Raw genomic sequence first — 18,275 nt, 5'->3', positions numbered from 1 at the left:
TTGGCCAAGACAGGGTGCAATGAATGACATTGTGATAATCAAGTTTGGGTGCAGCCCTGCACAACGTTTAACCGAATTTTCATTGTTCAATATGTAGGTCTATTCTAAAACTGCTTGAATTTTTTTTATTGCCTGGCTGTATCTTTAAAGTGTTCTAACATTTTTGCTGCTCTGCCAGCATGGGAAAAAGCAAATGTCTAGCTACTGTCTGTGTGCTTTCGCTCGACCTACCCTGGATTTTTTTTTTGTGGAGATGACGTCCCGGACGCTTTCAACCATTTATTCACATATTTTATACTTCTGTAACTCGGCTGAAGCAAGAAGGTCCATTGCCCACCTGTCCCTGGCTGTTCCCTGCACCTGAGCAAGGTAAAGAGTGCATCCCACCACGTGCTTTACCTGCACACTGCTATAATAAGCAACTGCCTGCTCATCATGTTGCTGTATTTATTAACTTTTAGTCCTCACATGCTTACATGAGTGCACACACAGAGACAGAGACAGAGAATGAGCGAGAGATGAAGAGAGATGAGAGAATGACTGGTAATAGAGAGATGGGTGGTACAACTAGAAAGTGTTAGTAGTTATTACAGTTCATGTCTCACCCTCTCGTACCTCAGTCTCTAAGCTTGCTCCAGACTGGATGGGGACTTCAATAGTTGATAGAGCTGTTTAAAACAGCTCAGTCTGTCTGACTTGTGAGTCCCTCAGTCTACCACTGGGCTGATGGTTTCAGCTCATCTCAGTCAAGACCAGAGATCCAGACAACATTTCTGAAAGTTGTGTTATGGTCCGAGAATTCCCTATCCCTATTCAGTTCAGTAAAAGTGTGTGTGTCCTGCAGTGCGTTTGTCTGTCCCACTGAGGTGATAGCGTTCAGTGAGCATGGGGATGAGTTCAGAGTAATCGAACCCGAGGTGGTCGCCTGCTCTACAGACCCAGTTCACACAGCTGGCCTGGTATACGAGCTCTGATCCCTGACCTCTCACCCCTTACCCCGCTTTACATATTGATAGATTTTCGGAAGCAGGGTGGGCTTGGACTAATGAAAATCCCTCTTCTCTCTGACATTACAATCCAGATTGCCAAAGATTATAGAGTCTACATGGAGGACCTGGGACACACTCAGGTAGGGCTCACACACACACAAACATCTGTTTGCAGTACCTGTGTGACTCATTTCAAGTCATCCGGTCTCATCTTGTCCCTACTCCTCTCCTCTCATCTCATCTCCAGGGGTGTGTTCATCATAGACAGCGTAGGTGTTCTGAGACATGTGACCCTGAATGACCTCCCAGTAGGACATTCTGTAGACGAGACCTTGCGTCTGGTCCAGGCTTTGAAACACAACTACACACAGTGGTGTAGTACTTTTTGGGGGTATCTATACTTTACTATTTACTATTTATATTTGACAACTTTTACTTCATTACATTCCTAAAGAAAATAATGTACTTTTTCCCTGACTCCCAAATGTACTTGTTATTTTGAATACTTAGTTGGACAGGAAAATGGTCCAATTCACGTACTTATCCGTACTGCCTCTGATCTGGCAGACTCACTAATCAGATAACATCCCCGGTCATTCGTACTGCCTCTGATCTGGCAGACTCACTAAACAGACAACATCCCTGGTCATCCGTACTGCCTCTGATCTGACAGACTCACTAAACAGACAACATCCCTGGTCAACCGTACTGCCTCTGATCTGGCAGACTCACTAAACAGACAACATCCCTGGTCATCCCTACTGCCTCTGATCTGGCAGACTCACTAATCACACATGCTTCATTTGTAAATGATGTCTGAGTGTTGGAGTGTGCCCCTGGCTTTCCATAAACTAAAAAAAAACATTTAAACATTTTGCCATCTGGTTTGCTTAATAAGGAATTTGAAATGATTTATACTTTTGATACTTAAGTATATTTAAAACCAAATACATTTTTTACTTTTACTCAAGTAGTATTTTACTGGGTGACTTTCACGTGAATAATTTTCTTGTTGAGGTATCTTTACGTTTACTCAAGTATGACAATTGGGTACTTTTTCCACCACTGCCGACACACATGACAGGCAGTATTGACGCCAGTGCATGTTTATGCATCTCTCTCGTTGCAGTGTGTCCAGCAGGATAGACACCAGGAGGTGACGCAGTAAGTAATGTCTACCATAATACCACATGATGTTACTAATCAGTCCTGTACCCAATACTAACAGAGGGATGTTTTATCCAATCACTGAAAAGCCTGTTGGCCAAAGCAGGAGCTGTGAGTGACAACCCCAACACCTGTTAAAAGCGACACTCAACAGCTGACCAACCAATCAGATCTAGTCTCAGCTGTTGATTAACCAAAACAGTCCAATTGACAGTTTTAAAATGTATCTTTTTTTTAATGTAAAAGCTGATAAATCGGATACCTGTAACTTTTACAAAACAGAGATGACAGCTGCAGACCCGTTGATGGCTCTACACTTTAGGGATAGAACTTCTGGACTGTTTGAGTTTTGAGTTTTGTAAAAACATTAAACATGCTATGCACCGTTTATGGAGCACTGTGCTGCTCCAGCCGTGTGCTAAGAGGAACCCCAAATGCTGCTTGAATTTAATATATATTTATCTAATCCTGGATAGACTGATGCTTGTCTCTCCCTAGATTATCCCAGATCCCAGGGGTTAAAGCAACAAAGAATCTCTGAAACTTAAATCAACCTCAGATCGATTGTCTGTGACTAAGTTAACTTCCACCTTTCATGTAAAAAGAAGTCATGACCATCATGCTGTTAGGGAAAGAGGATCATTTTGTAAATGCATTAAACCACAAATTTGACCAATTTCAGTCCCATTGATTCGGGTTTCCGGGGTCCTCCTGGGGATCATTTTTTAAAATCTCAGTTCTGCGGACCACCCTCCAAAAAAGGACATTCTACTCCAAAATGGGTTCAAATAAAATTTAGACATCTAAAAAATAATTTCAACCTCCAGAAATGAGCCCAATAAGATATTGGTAAAATTGTCAAATTATTTTAATATATCGGACCATGCATATAAGGAAAGGGGGTACTTAGTCAGTTGCACAACTGAATGCATTCAACTGAAATGCGTTTTCCGCATTTAACCCAATTCCTCTGAATCAGTGATGTGCAGGGGGCTGCATGAAATCGATGTCCACAGCACCCGGGAGCAGTTGTCAGGGGTTACCTGGGCAGAACAGCTGATTTCTCCACCTTGCCAACTCTGGGATTCTAAACAGAGACCTTTTGGCTACTGGCCCAAACCGCTAGGCTACATGCCGCCCTTAAACAGTGTATAGCCTATACATGGTCTATATTATAAGATATTCCATTAGCACTAAGCATTATCACCTGTAGCCAACCAATGCAGCATGGTGGCTACAAATACATAGGCTGAAGCATGGGGCTTGTCCATCTGCATTTACTCCATTGGACACAACATCCTGATTGGTATTATGATTATTCACTCGCGCAATTGTAGGAGTAGCGAAATAAACGTGTTGTCAATGGAAAGCTTGGATCCCACTCTTTTTTTTAAAGGCCAAAACTGCTTTCAAACATGTTTTCCCCGTGATTGCATTAAGAATAGTTGTGTATTGACTGCTTGCACACAAAACGGCAAAGAGCAGTAACAACATAACAGTAAATTTGAGAAAAATGGCCTAAGTGTTTTTGCTGTCCAGGCAAATATGTTAATGGTAGAAACAGTAATAATGCACTGATGCATTCTCATAAATTAAGAAACTTTATACACAAACCATGACCACTGATCAGACCTATGACCACTAAAATGCTTATACAGCCCTCTGCCTTTGTATGACCTTAAACATCTTTATGGGTAATACAAAAGCAAAGTGCATTATCTACAATCTAAATGTGATTATCAACTTTTTGTTTTTCTGTTTGAGAGTTCTAACTACAATCCAACTGTATTTAATGGTTTTATGTAGTTGAGTTGTTTTTAATGTTGTATTGTAGTAGGCCTAACCCTCAATGCATTTCCTTTTTAGATAAAACTATACTAATATTCACATCACCAAATAATTGATTAAAACATACTGTTGTGCAATGAAGGTCTACAGTAGCCTCAACTGCCCACTGTAGGGTAGCACCATGGTGTAGCCGGAGGACAGCTAGCTTCCGTCCTCCTCTGGGTACATTGACTTTAATACAAAACATAGGAGGCTCATGGTTCTCACCCCCTTCCATAGACTTATACAGTAATTATGACAACTTCCGGAGGACGTCCAGCCTATCAGAGCACATGCAGCATGAACTGACACGTCCACCCAATCAAAGGATCAGAGAATGAATCTAGTACTGAAAGCATAAGCTAATGATAGCTAGCATTGCACAGCATAAAATGTGGTAGTTGACTCAGAAAAACAGTTTAACGAATTAATTTCTTCCAAAATTAAGGATAAGCAGGAGACAGCACTAGCTTTATTTCGTAGTATATAATTTCACTTAGCTAGTGTCAAATGCAGCTAGCTAGTTTAGCCTACTTAAAACACCAGGCTCTGTTTGAGGGATGTTAGCTAGCTGGCTATGTTAGCTAGCTGGCTATCCAACGCTGGAACTCTTCCAAGTCAAGGTTAGCTTTTGGCTTTATTAATTTATTGCCACCGGGGCCTGCTGGTGTTACTGCTAAACTGATTGAGGCTGACTACACGGTCCTGCATGATTGAAGGTTTGGCCTGGAAAGGTTTGTTTGCCTGGTCACAGACAGCTGATGTGTTCTGCAAGCGAAGGGAAAAGCTGAGGAGGAGAGTGCATAGATCAATGCGAGAAGGGATTACACACACACGTTTGGATGTGGATGTGGCTATGAAAATGAAATGTTTGCTTGTGATCAAGGGTGTATTCATTGCGGCGATTCTGTTAAAACATTTATTGAATGGAAGCAAACAGAATGGGGATAAACATACCTGACTTTGTCCAATAGAAACTCTCGTTAATGACTAATGATTCCACCCTATATCAGCTAGATGCAGGCAAGAGTCTGCAGGGCGGTATTGAATGTGTCACCTTGATTACTCAATTCTACCTGTGCACCTACGTTGTACATTTTTAATTCATAGGCTAGGTTGTAGCAACCTCATGATGGGTATAGGGATAATTAGACTATCATGTAGTAGGCTAAACTGATCTGTTACATTGAGCTGGGTGAATGGAATATGAATGACGGTCATCCAATATGTTGTAATGGCAATAAGGTCATGTTCATTAAAAAAAATCCTCCCTCATCTAAAAACATCTCCGACCGCCGTTGGTTTCATTGTAACCCTAAAATGATGAATGTGTTGAACTGGTCATCTTTTGGGCTAACCTCAAGAATAATCTTTCCCAAGTTGAAGGACCAGACATGAAATGTGTTTAGAATATTTGAGGAAATGGATGTGAGAGAGGATTCAGTGGGGAAGAATGGACTGGAAGTCAAGGGCTGTAGATGAATGATCCCAAAGGGGGGGGGGTCTCTGTAGTGTTTGGATTGGAGCGCAGGTAGACAGTCAGGCCATGGTAAGAGAACTCCAAGTTACCCTGGAGGTGAAGTGAGTTGTTCTGGAGTGCAGGTGCTGAATGTTTGGCGGTATAGCTGAAGTCGTACAGGCATATGGACGAGATGTCCACTGAGTGAGCCAACCTTAGACCCCAGGAAAGCAAGCAGAAGCAACTGTGACAAGGAAAAAAGAAAAAAAACTCCTTTGAAGGAAGAAAACCTTGGAACCAGGCTCAACTAGGGAGACAATCCTGTTTTGGCTGGTTGGGTAGGATACTGGGCATGAGGTAGATGGTGTCTGAAATGAGGCAGAGACTGGAGGACCGTGCCTGAATTAATGCAGGTTCAGAGAGATGCACATATTGTGAGCTGTCCTGTTGTCAGAATGGATGTACGACCAGCAGCCAAGGAGTTGTACAATGTGGTCTTGGACACCATGTTAGGATGCCATGGAAGCGGCAAATTGGTCAGCATTTGTTTCAGATGGGAATGGAACCATTGTTGAGAGGTGACGGAACCAGAGTTGGTGATGAATAGTGGATTGGATGGATAGGCATGTTGAGCTTGTCTGAGCTGCAGGAAGTAGGTGAGTGGTTCTTAAGGGCAGCCAGAACAGGTAAACTTGTGTGGTTCTGCCAAACAAACTGTTTTTCCAGTTTTGCTGTGTTTAATGGTGAAGGTATCTCTAGTGAGGATGGCGGCGTCAGACATGCTGGGAAGACAAGGGTTGTAGATAGCGATGAGGTGATAAACTCTGAAAATCACAGGAATCCCCAAATAATGGCAAAAGAAACATTGATTATAACATGGAAGAGTCTGCAATGAAGAAAGACCACAGCATCTAGATGTGAAGTGTAATGGGCTTGCGACGAGTGAGGGGGTGGGGGGGGATAGATGGTATGGAAACACGAAGAGTCTCCAGGCTTTCCAGTAAGAGGACAGTGTACTTGGTGCAATGGCTGAATAGGATGGAGTGGCGTGACTGGGAGATGAGGCAAAGGAGTGGATCGGTCACGGGAAGGTCATCATGGAGTAAAGGAGGGACTGGGGTTGGTAGGGGGTTCTGCATACGAGGCCTGGCGCCTGAGGCGGGTCAGAAAATCAGCGATTGAGTTACATTGGCCGGGTACATATACAGCTCTGAGAAGGAACGAATGGGTGATAGATTGCCAGGTTAGACGTCTTAGGAAACTCATGATTAGGAGGGAATAAGAACGGCCCTTGTTAATGATAAGTACCACGGAAGGTTGTCGGAATGGATGAGTACGGTTAAGTTAAGTGTTAAGTGTTTTATTGTAGTTGAGATATGTTAAGTGTTTTATTGTAGTTGAGATATGTTAAGTGTTTTATTGTAGTTGAGATATGTTAAGTGTTTTATTGTAGTTGAGATATGTTAAGTGTTTTATTGTAGTTGAGATATGTTAAGTGTTTTATTGTAGTTGAGATATGTTAAGTGTTTTATTGTAGTTGAGATATGTTAAGTGTTTTATTGTAGTTGAGATATGTTAAGTGTTTTATTGTAGTTGAGATATGTTAAGTGTTTTATTGTAGTTGAGATATGTTAAGTGTTTTATTGTAGTTGAGATATGTTAAGTGTTTTATTGTAGTTGAGATATGTTAAGTGTTTTATTGTAGTAGGCCTAACCCTCAATCTGTGTGTGCTGGTTATGCATCTTGTTGACATTCATCCAAGGACACCTCACTGCAGAAACATTCTTATCAAATCATGTGAGTATTTTTAACATTTTCCTGGGATGCTTGATTGTTTTGTTTTTCTTGTTTTACTGGGAAGCTTAGCAGAGGTATACATGCTGGGGTTATTTACGTTAGTGGATGAGGTGCACATAGTGGACTTCCTGCTAAGGCACACCTAGCTGTAGGATTAGCAGAGGCTTGCTATGCATCTTGCATAACTGGTTATGCCTATTGTTGACATTCATCCAAGGACACCTCATAAGAAACATTCTTATGAAATCATGTGACTTAGTTATTGAAAAAGGATTTCTGTAAACGCACCCTAAAACAAAAAGGAAACTAACCAAAAATGTGACGTATGTTTTATTGTAACCCTAAATGATGAATGTGTAAACACTTGTCTTTTTGGCTAACCACATTAGAACATTTAAGGATGTAAACTGTCAGAACAGATTTAAGCCAAGTTTAAGCAAAGAGTTTATTTTTATAGGGTCAGTGCACATGTCACGTGTGCTCCCTCTCCGCCCTCTAGGTCACCAGGCTGCTCATTATGGCGCACACCTGTCATCATCGTAATGCGCACTTGCGTGTCATCAGACTCACCTGGACTCCACCCCCCTCCCCCCCCTTGATTACCTGCCCTATATATGTCACTCCCTTTGGTTCCTTCTCCAGGTGTCATCGTTTCTGTTTCCTGTCTGTGTTTCTTGTTTTGTTCATTTGTTTATTACATTTTGCTTACCGACTCCCAGTACACACGTTACAGCACAGTAATTAACGTTTCAATAAAAGTGCCTGTTTTAGCCAACCGGCTAATTTTAACCCACAGTCCCTGGGCAGGTTATTAAGAACAATACAAACAATGAGCAGTGATCACATGCATAGCAACATAGAACATGCTAAATGTAGCACACTCAGATGTAATTTACAAACAAAGAATTTGTGTTTTGAGAGTCTGAGTTTGCCAGAGCAGAGGCAATAATGATAACCAGGGATGTTATATTGATCAGTGAGAGAATAGGACCATTTATGTCCTGCTAAGCATAAATGTAACTAGTACTTTTGGGTGTTGTCACGAATCTCGCCGAAGATGGTGCCTCTTCCTGTTCGGGTGGCGCTCGGCGGTCGTCGTCGCCGGCCTATTAGCTGCCATCGATTCCCTTTCCGTTTGTTTCTGTTTATTGGGTTTAATTGGGTACACCTGTTTTGAGTTAGTGTTTGTTTGTAGGCTATTTAAGGGCACTAGGCCCGCTGGGTATTTGTGTGGGCTTGTTCTCTGTTATTTTGGTGTTGGTGTGGAAGTGTATTCCTCATTATTTTCCGGACAGTTTTAGTCCGGTGTATTTTGGTCGGGTGGTTTCTTACACCCTAGTGTTGGCATGTCCATGTCTCCGCTGTCGTTGGAATAAATAGATTCACGTACGACCTTACCTGCTCTCTGCGTTTGACTCCTCCACCGCACCATTTGTAGAAGTCATAACAGGTGTCATAAAATGTATGGAGTAAAAAGTAGATCATTGTGTTTAGGAATGTAGTTAAGTAAGATGTACAGATACCCCAAAAAACTACTTTAGTACTTTACACCACTGGCTACAGATATCATGGACTGTCTCTTATCGATGGTGATTATGATATCGTTTAGTACCTTGAGCGTGGCTGAGGTGCACCCGATGACCAGCTTGGAAACCGGATTGCACAGCGGAGAAGGTACGGTGGGATTCAAAATGGTCAGTGATCTGTTTATTAACTTGGCTTTCAAAGACTTTAGATAGGCACGGCAGGATGGATATACAGTATGTCTCCATAGCCACCGTCTCCACCCCGTGAGAGCCCTCTGTTGCCAGGAAATGGTGGGGTTATGATGAGCCAACCAGGGAAGGCCTAGTACAACGGGAAACGCAGGAGAGTCAATGAGAAAGAGACTGATTATCTTATCGTGACCCCCCTGCGTCTCCATGGCCAGGGAGATGGTGGCCTCCCTGATTAGCCGGGACCCTAATGGTCTACTATCCAGAGCATGAACCGGAAAAGGTCTATCCACAGGAATAATGGGGATCCCTAAACTAAGTGCTAACGCTCTGTCAATAAAATTCCCAGCTGAGCCTGAATCGACGGGCGCCTTATGCTGGGAATGCGGGGAAAACTCAGGGAAACAAACAGGTACAAACAGGTGGACAACAGAGGACTCTGGATGAGAGTGGTGCAGACTCACCTGGGGTGATGCCCGAGTGCCCTGCCTGCTGCCTCGACTCCCAGAGGGACCAACCCGGCACCGACCGGAAGTGTGCCCTCTGCGGCCACAGATGGTGCACGTTAAGGCCCCTCCTCCAGCCTCCTTACGCGCAGCCCCTCCCAACTCCATGGGCACCGGAGCGAGAGTGCTGGGAGATGGAACCGACAGAGCCCCCTCAGGACGTCCACGGATGACCAGCAGGTTATCCAACCGGATGGACATATCCACCAGTTGGTCAAAGGTGGTGGTGGCATCCTTGCAGGACAACTCCCGTCGGACGTCCTCACGTAAGCTGCATCGATAGTGGTTGATGAGGGCCCTGTCATTCCATCCTGCTCCGGCGGCCAAGGTCCGGAACTACAGCGCAAAATCCTGTGCGCTCCTCGTCCACTGCCTCAAATGGAAGAGTCGTTCACCCGCCGCTCTACCTTCGGGCGGATGGTCAAAGACGGCCCGGAAACGGCGGGTAAACTCCTCGAAGTGGTCCAACGCCGCGTCTTCCTCTCCCCACACGGCGTTCACTCACTCCAGAGCTCTCCTCGAGAGGCCTGAGACGAGGGCGGATACTCTCTTCCTTCCTGAGGGAGCTGGGTGAACAGTGGCCAGGTATAGGTCCAGTTGTAAAAGGAACCCCTGGCACTGTGCGTCCGTCCCATCATACTCCCTGGGAAGGGAGAGACGTATTCCACTGGAGATGGATCCGGACGGGACGGGGAGAGGTAACCCCGGTTGAGCTGGATCCAGACGGGACGGGGAGAGGTAACCCCGGTTGAGCTGGATCCAGACGGGACGGGGAGAGGTAACCCCGGTTGAGCTGGATCCAGACGGGACGGGGAGAGGTAACCCCGGTTGAGCTGGATCCAGACGGGACGGGGAGAGGTAACCCCGGTTGAGCTGGTCGAGGCGCTGGAGAGACCTCCTGTCTCTACCAGCGGTCCATTGTCTGGACAACGCGATCCATCATGGCACCGAGATGATGTAGTATAGCCGCGTGTTTCTGGACGCGTTCCTGGACTCCTCTAACCAGGGTACCTGCTCCTGCTGACTCCATGGTAGGTGTAGGATTCTGTTAGGATTGTGTATTGAAGGCGAAGTCAGTTGCAGGAGAGCAGAGGGTAGTGAACAGGTGCACTTTTTATTCCGGTCAAAATGACAGCACAAAGTAACATAAAATGTGCCCAAAACACAGAACATAGACAAACGGTAATGCTCATAACAATATCAAAATACACGTAACACAAACAATCCTACACAAAGACATGATGGGGAACAGAGGAATAAATACATATGAATTGATTGGGGAAGGACAACCAGGTGTGCAGGGAAGAAGACAAAACAAATGGATACATGAAAAAGGGAGCGGCGATGGCTAGAAAGCCGGTGACATCGACCACCGAATGCCGCCCGAACAAGGAGAGGAGCGACATCGACCACCGAAGGCCGCCCGAACAAGGAGAGGAGCGACATCGACCACCGAAGGCCGCCCGAACAAGGAGAGGAGCGACATCGACCACCGAAGGCCGCCCGAACAAGGAGAGGAGCGACATCGACCACCGAAGGCCGCCCGAACAAGGAGAGGAGCCGACTTCGGCGGAAGTTGTGACAATCTGATTCAATTAATGATGGAGTGGAGTTTTCATTTTTGCCCAACATTTCATTTAAGGTGCTCCAAAGCTTTTTACTATCATTCATTATGTAATTTATCTTTGTTTCATAGTGTAGTTTCTTATTCTTTTGATTCAGTTTAGTCTCAATTTCTCAATTTTCAGTACATTTGTCAAGTGGTTGTACAACCAGACCTATTTGTCATTTCTTTTGCCTCATCCCTTTCAACCATACAATTTTTCAATTCTTCATCAATCCATGGGGATTTAACCGTTTTTACAGTCATTTTCTTAATGGGTGCATGCTTATTAGTAACTGGGATAAGCAATTTCATAAAAGTGTCATGTGCAGCGTCTGGTTGCTTGTCATTACACACCAACAAATACTCTTTACATCAGCCACAGCTCCACCTTTGGCATTTCTGTATAGTTAGGCATGTTGTTGACATTCATACAAGGAAACCTCACTGCAGAAACATTTTCTTAGGAAATCATGTGACTTATAGGTATTGAAAAGGATTCCTGTAAACACACTCTAATACAAAACGAAAGCTGACTATAGACTAACCAGAAATGGGACCTCTGTTTATATTGTAACCCTAATTTATGAATGTGTGAACTACCTTGTCGTCTTTATGGCTAACCACATTAGAACATTATAATCTTTAATGAGGTAAACTGTCAGAACAGGTTTTTAGCAATGTTTGATTTTCATTGCTCACTCTGGCACACTGAGTTTTACCTCCAAGGTATGATTTCATACATCAAGGCATCAGGGGAAAAGTTGAACCGAGTCAGTTTTGTGATGAGAACCTCACGGGTAACAGTATCAAAAGCTTTCTTTAGGTCTAGAAATACAGCCCCAACACCACCCCCTTTGTCCATCTTGGACATTTTCCAGAAGAAAGTAGTTGGCCGTTTCTGTGGTGTGTTTGCTCTGAGGCCAAACTGCATGGAGTGTAATGTGAAGGGGCTGTCGTTGAGGCGGGCAATCAGTTGCTCTGCTACACACTTTCAGCAACCTATGACACCACAGGTAGTATACTAATGGGCCCGTAGTTACGTCAGTAGGGTCACCTGATTTACAGATGGCCATTATTACGGCCTACTTGCAGACCTAAACACCCCCTGACAAACAGATGTGTTGGTGAACTTAATTGGGCCAATTAGTGTCTTTGTAGTTTTTAAGCAAAGTAGAGTCCAGCCCAAACACATATTTGGCTTTAGTTCTTTAGTGAGCTAATCAGCTTGTTTATCTCTGGCTCAGAAACCTCCTTAATGATGAAGAAAGGTTGAGTGTAATTCACTGGCACTGAGCCCAAGAAACTAGTGGAGGGGTTATGTGTTAGGACCTTGACAGAGTCAACAAAGTAGGAATTGAAGGCTGTTGATATTTCACCTGCATTCTGTATTAGACTGTCATTCACATTGATTTCTAGTCATTTTGCAGTGTTACTATAGTCTTTCTCTGTTAATCTTTTTAGATTCTCCCAGATCAATTTAGAATTTTTCCCTTGCTTCACCAATTATGTTGACAAAAAAATGTTTGCCTTGGCCTGTTCTTCCATCACCTTATTTCTCAACATGGCAAACCTACCTGTCATGCTCTAATTTGGACTTTAGGGCTGTTTTTAGAGCATGTTCTTTCATAATTTTCCAGATTTCTCCATTTTGTCAAGGAAGAGTGCTTTTTTTTGGCCAGGTTTGGATTAGATTTTCTTTAGGAAGCCATTTAGTGTAGTCTGAATTGTGGATAGAAAAACCTGACTATCAGCTTCCACATTTGTATAGGACAAGAGATCATTCCAGTTAATTCCCTTACACACCTTTTCAAAATTATGAAATTGACTCTTAGGTATTCTGAGCTGTTCAGGCTTGCTACCAGTAGAGATATTAAACCTGTTCTTGGAAAGCTTTCTGGCTATAAGTGTCAGATTATGATCAGACAGCCCAGTAACCATATTGAATGATTTAGTCACTCTCTCTGGTTTATTACTGAAAACCAAATCAATCTGTGTTTTAGAACAACAAGTCACGCTGGTTGGCCCTTTAACTAGCTGCGTAAGGTCAAAAGGTATTAGTTATCCATTCGGTGGTTTTCTTACAAGACTTGTCTTCATAATTAATGTTAAAATCTCCCATTTAATATTACCTCTTTCCCAAAGTCACATTCCCTAAGCATGTTATTAAACTGATTAAAAACACACTTCCGGTGGAAGGTGGTCTGTAAATTCCAATAAGGGTAAAAGACATTTGGGGAGAGAGTAACGCCAATACATTCTAGTTCATTATCACATGACCACTCAATTTGTTTACATCGGATATGTTCTTTAATGTAAATCATCAGACACCCTCTTCCTTCAATCCTGTCTCTCCTGAAAACATTGTAGCCAATCACAATCAAAGCAGCATATGGAGAGGTTTTATGGAGCCGTGTCTCTGAGAGGCAGAGGAAGTCAAGGCTGGAGTCTGTAAAATGTTGAATTTGATCACTTTTTGGAATGACACTGCAAATGTTCAAGTGCCTCCTTAGTAGTCCCTTGGGCTTAGCTCGTGGGTCCCAGATGACACGGGCGTGATTGACACATTGAAAAAAGTAACATTTTTAGTGTTTTCTGATGGCTGGGTTTTGGCCGCTTTTGTTTCGTTTTGATTAGGGGCATTTCAGTAGTGCAATTAACTATCCCTTGCACCATTGTTTTCAGGAAGTCCTACCCAAATCAATCAAATCAAATGTATTTATAAAGCCCTTCTTACATCAGCTGATATCTCAAAGTGCTGTACAGAAACCTAGCCTAAAACCCCAAACAGCAAGCAATGCAGGTGTAGAAGCACGGTGGCTCGGAAAAACTCCCTAGAAAGGCCAGAACCTAGGAAGAAACCTAAAGAGGAACCAGAATAGGAGGGGTGGCCAGTCCTCTTCTGGCTGTGCCGGGTGGAGAATATAACAGAAAATGGCCAAGATGTTCAAATGTTCATAGATGGCCAGCAGGGTCAAATAATAATAATGACAGTGGTTGTTGAGGGTGCAACAGGACAGCACCTCAGGAGTAAATGTCAGTTGGCTTTTCATAGTCAATCATTCAGAGTATCTCTACCGCTCCGGCTGTATCTAGAGACTTGAAAACAGCAGGTCTGGGACAGTTAGCACGTCCGGTGAACAGGTCAGGGTTCCATAGCCACAGGCAGAACAGTTGAAACTGGAGCAGCAGCACAGCCAGGTGGACTGGGGACAGCAAGGAGTCATCAGGCCAGGTAACCCTGAGGCATGGTCCTAGGGCTCAGGTCCTCAAAGAAAGAAAGAAAGAAAGAAAGAAAGAAAGAAAGAAAGAAAGAAAGAAAGAAAGAAAGAAAGAAAGAAAGAAAGAAAGAAAGAAAGAAAGAAAGAAAGAAAGAAAGAAAGAAAGCTTACATTCACACAGGACATCGAATAAGACAGGAGAAATACTCCAGAGATAACAGACGGACCCTAGCCCCCGGACACAAACTACTGCAGCATAAATACTAAAGGCTGAGAAAGGAGGGGTCAAGAGACACTGTGGCCCCCTCCGACGATACCATCGGACAGGGCCAAACAGGGAGGATATAACCCCACCCACTTTGCCAAAGCACAGCCCCCAAACCACTAGAGGGATATCTTAAACCAGCAACTTACCATCCTGAGACAAGGCCGAGTATAGCCCACAAAGATCTCCACCACGGCACAACCCAAGGGGGGGGGCGCCAACCCAGTTCGGAAGATCTCGCGTCAGTGACTCAACACGCTCAATTGACGCACCCCTCCTAGGGACGGCATGGAAGAGCGCCAGTGACTCAGCCCCTGTAATAGGGTTAGAGGCAGAGAATCCAAGTGGAAAGGGGAACCGGCCAGGCAGAGACGGCAAGGGCGGTTCGTTGCTCCAGAGCCTTTCCGTTCACCTTCACACTCCTGGGCCAGACTACACTCAATCATAGGACCTACTGAAGAGATGAGTCTTCAGTAAAGACTTGAAGGTTGAGACCGAGTCTGCGTCTCTCACATGGGTAGGCAGACCATTCCATAAAAATGGAGCTCTATAGGAGAAAGCCCTACCTCCAGCTGTTTGCTTAGAAATTCTAGGGACAATTAGGAGGCCTGCGTCTTGTGACCGTAGCGTACGTGTAGGTATGTACGGCAGGACCAAATCGGAAAGATGGATAGGAGCAAGCCCATGTAATGCTTTGTAGGTTAGCAGTAAAACCTTGAACTCAGCCCTTGCCTTAACAGGAAGCCAGTGTAGAGAGGCTAGCACTGGAGTAATATGATAAAATTTGTTGGTTCTAGTCAAGATTCTATCAGCTGTGTTTAGCACTGAAGTTTATTTAGTCTTTTATCCGGGTAGCCGGAAAGTAGAACATAGCAGTAGTCTAACCTAGAAGTGACAAAAGCATGGATTAATTTTTCTGAATCATTATTTGGACAAAGATTCTGATTTTTGCAATGTTAAGTAGATGGGAAAAAAGCTGTCCTTGAAACAGTCTTGATATGTTCGTCAAAAGAGAGATCAGGGTCCAGAGTAACGCCGAGGTCCTTCAGTTTTATTTGAAACGACTGTACAACCATCAAGATTAATTGTCAGATTCAACAGAACATCTTTGTTTCTTGGGACCTAGAACAAGCATCTCTGTTTTGTCTGAGTTTAAAAGCCATCCACTTCTTCCTTATGTCTGAAACACAGGCTTCTGGGGCTTCACCATGTTTCATCGAAATGTACAGCTGTGTCAGCAGCATAGCAGTGAAAGTTAACATTATGTTTCTGAATGACATCACCAAGAGGTCAATTATATAGTGAAAACAATAGTGGTCCTAAAACAGAACCTTGAGGAACACCGAAATATACAGTTGATTTGTCAGAGGACAAGCCATCCACAAACAGAGACAAACTGATATCTTTCCGACAGATAAGATCTAAACCAGGCCAGAACTTGTCCATGTTTGGGTTTCCAATCTCTCCAAAAGAATGTGGTGATCGACGGTATCAAAAGCAGCACTAAGGTCTAGGAGCACGAGGACAGATGCAGAGCCTCGGTCTGACGCCATTAAAAGGTAATTTACCACCTTCACAAGTGCACTCTCAGTGCTATGATGGGGTCTAAAACCAGGCCAATAGTTTTTTATATTTTCTGGGTCAAGGTTTGGCTTTTCCAAGAGGCTTTATTACTGCCACTTTTAGTGAGTTTGGTACAGATGCGGTGGATAGAGAGGTTTATTATGTTCAACATAGGAGGGCCAAGCACAGGTGATAGGAGGGACAGGCGGCAGGTAAGGGTAATGTTTAACAACTGTTAAACATCTGAGCTTGTGGTTGTTTGTGGGGGGAAAGGGTGTGTGTGTCCCATATCTGTTTCTATGGGGTTATGATGTTAGGGACAATATAGGATGAATCACAATAATTGTTTGCTAAAATGATTGATTGCCAAAATATACAGTGGGGAGAACAAGGTTGGAGTCTGTTTGATTGAGTGTGTGGACAGGTGTCTTTTATACAGGTAACGAGTTCAAACAGGTGCAGTTAATACAGGTAATGAGTGGAGAACAGGAGGGCTTCTTAAAGAAAAACTAACAGGTCTGTGAGAGACGGAATTCTTACTGGTTGGTAGGGGATCAAATACTTATATCATACAAAAAAATGCAAATGAATTACTTAAAAATCATACAATGTGATTTTCTGGATTTTTGTTTTAGATTCCGTCTCTCACAGTTGAAGTGTAACTATGATAAGAAATTACAGACCTCTACATGCTTTGTAAGTAGGAAAACCTGCTAAATCGGCAGTGTATCAAATACTTGTTCTCCCCACTGTATACATACATACAGTTGAATTCGGAGGTTTACATACACTTAGGTTGGAGTCATTAAAACTTGTTTTTCAACCACTCCACAAATTTCTTGTTAACAAATTATAGTTTTGGCAAGTCGGTTAGGACATCTACTTTGTGCACGACACAAGCAATTTTTCCAACAATTGTTTACAGACAGATTATTTCACTTATAATTCACTATATCACAATTCCAGTGGGTCAGAAGTTTACATACACTAAATTGACTGTGCCTTTAAACAGCTTGGAAAAATCCAGAAATGTATGTCATGGCTTTAGAAGCTTCTGATAGGCTAATTGACATCATTTGAGTCAGTTGGAGGTGTACCTGTGGATTTATTTCAAGGCCTACCTTCAAACTCAGTGCCTCTTTGCTTGACATCATGGGAAAATCAAAAGAAATCAGCCAAGACATCAGAAAAAAATTGGAGACCTCCACAAGTCTGGTTCATCCTTGGGAGCAATTTCCAAACGCCTGAGAAGGTACCACGTTCATCTGTACAAACAATAGTACGCAAGTATAAACACCATGGGACCACGCAGCCGTCATACCACTCAGGAAGGAGACGCGTTATGTCTCCTAGAGATGAACGTCCTTTGGTGCGAAAAGTGCAAATCAATCCCAGAACAGAAAAGGACCTTGTGAAGATGCTGGAGGAAACAGGTACAAAAGTATCTATATCCACAGTGAAACGAGTCCTATATCGACATAACCTGAAAAGCCGCTCAGCAAGGAAGAAGCCACTGCTCCAAATCCCCCATAAAAAAGCCAGATTACAGTTTGCAACTGCACATGGGGACAAAGATTGTACTTTTTGGAGAAATGTCCTCTGGTCTGATGAAACAAAAATAGAACTGTTTGGCCGTAATGACCATCGTTATGTTTGAAGGAAAAAGGGGGAGGCTTGCAAGCCGAAGAACACCATCCCAACCATGAAGCACGGGGGTGGGAGCATCATGTTGTGGGGGTGCTTTGCTGCAGGAGGGACTGGTGCACTTCACAAAATAGATGGCATCATGAGGGAGGAGAATTATGTGGATATATTGAAGCAAAATCTCAAGACATCAGTCAGGAAGTTAAAGCTTGGTCACAAATGGGTCTTCCAAATGGACAATGACCCCAAGCATACTTCCAAAGTTGTTGCAAAATGACTTAAGGACAACAAAGTCAAGGTATTCGAGTGGCCATCACAAAGCCCTGACCTCAATCCTATGGAACATTTTTGGGCAAAACTGAAAAAGCATGAGCGAGTAAGGAGGCTTACAAACCTGACTCAGTTACACCACCTCTGTCAGTAGGACATGCACAATTGGTTACGGGATCGTAAAACGTAAGTCCAATCAAAGTAAGCTAAATATGATGGGTCTGGCCATGGTTCTGATTTCTGTGTGT

General features: G+C 43.5%; 1 pseudogene; it reads left to right on the top strand.

Annotated features, from left to right (window-relative positions):
- The first annotated feature begins 19 nt into the window (after positions 1-19).
- LOC112247525 lies at positions 20-9,992 on the top strand (annotated as a pseudogene).
- Positions 9,993-18,275: the final 8,283 nt, after the last annotated feature.

The sequence above is a fragment of the Oncorhynchus tshawytscha genome, linkage group LG29 (genome assembly GCF_018296145.1).
Source record: "Oncorhynchus tshawytscha isolate Ot180627B linkage group LG29, Otsh_v2.0, whole genome shotgun sequence".
NCBI lineage: Eukaryota > Metazoa > Chordata > Actinopteri > Salmoniformes > Salmonidae > Oncorhynchus > Oncorhynchus tshawytscha.
The sequence above is the reverse complement of the archived record's forward strand: the minus strand, read 5'-3'. Positions and strand labels throughout refer to the sequence as shown.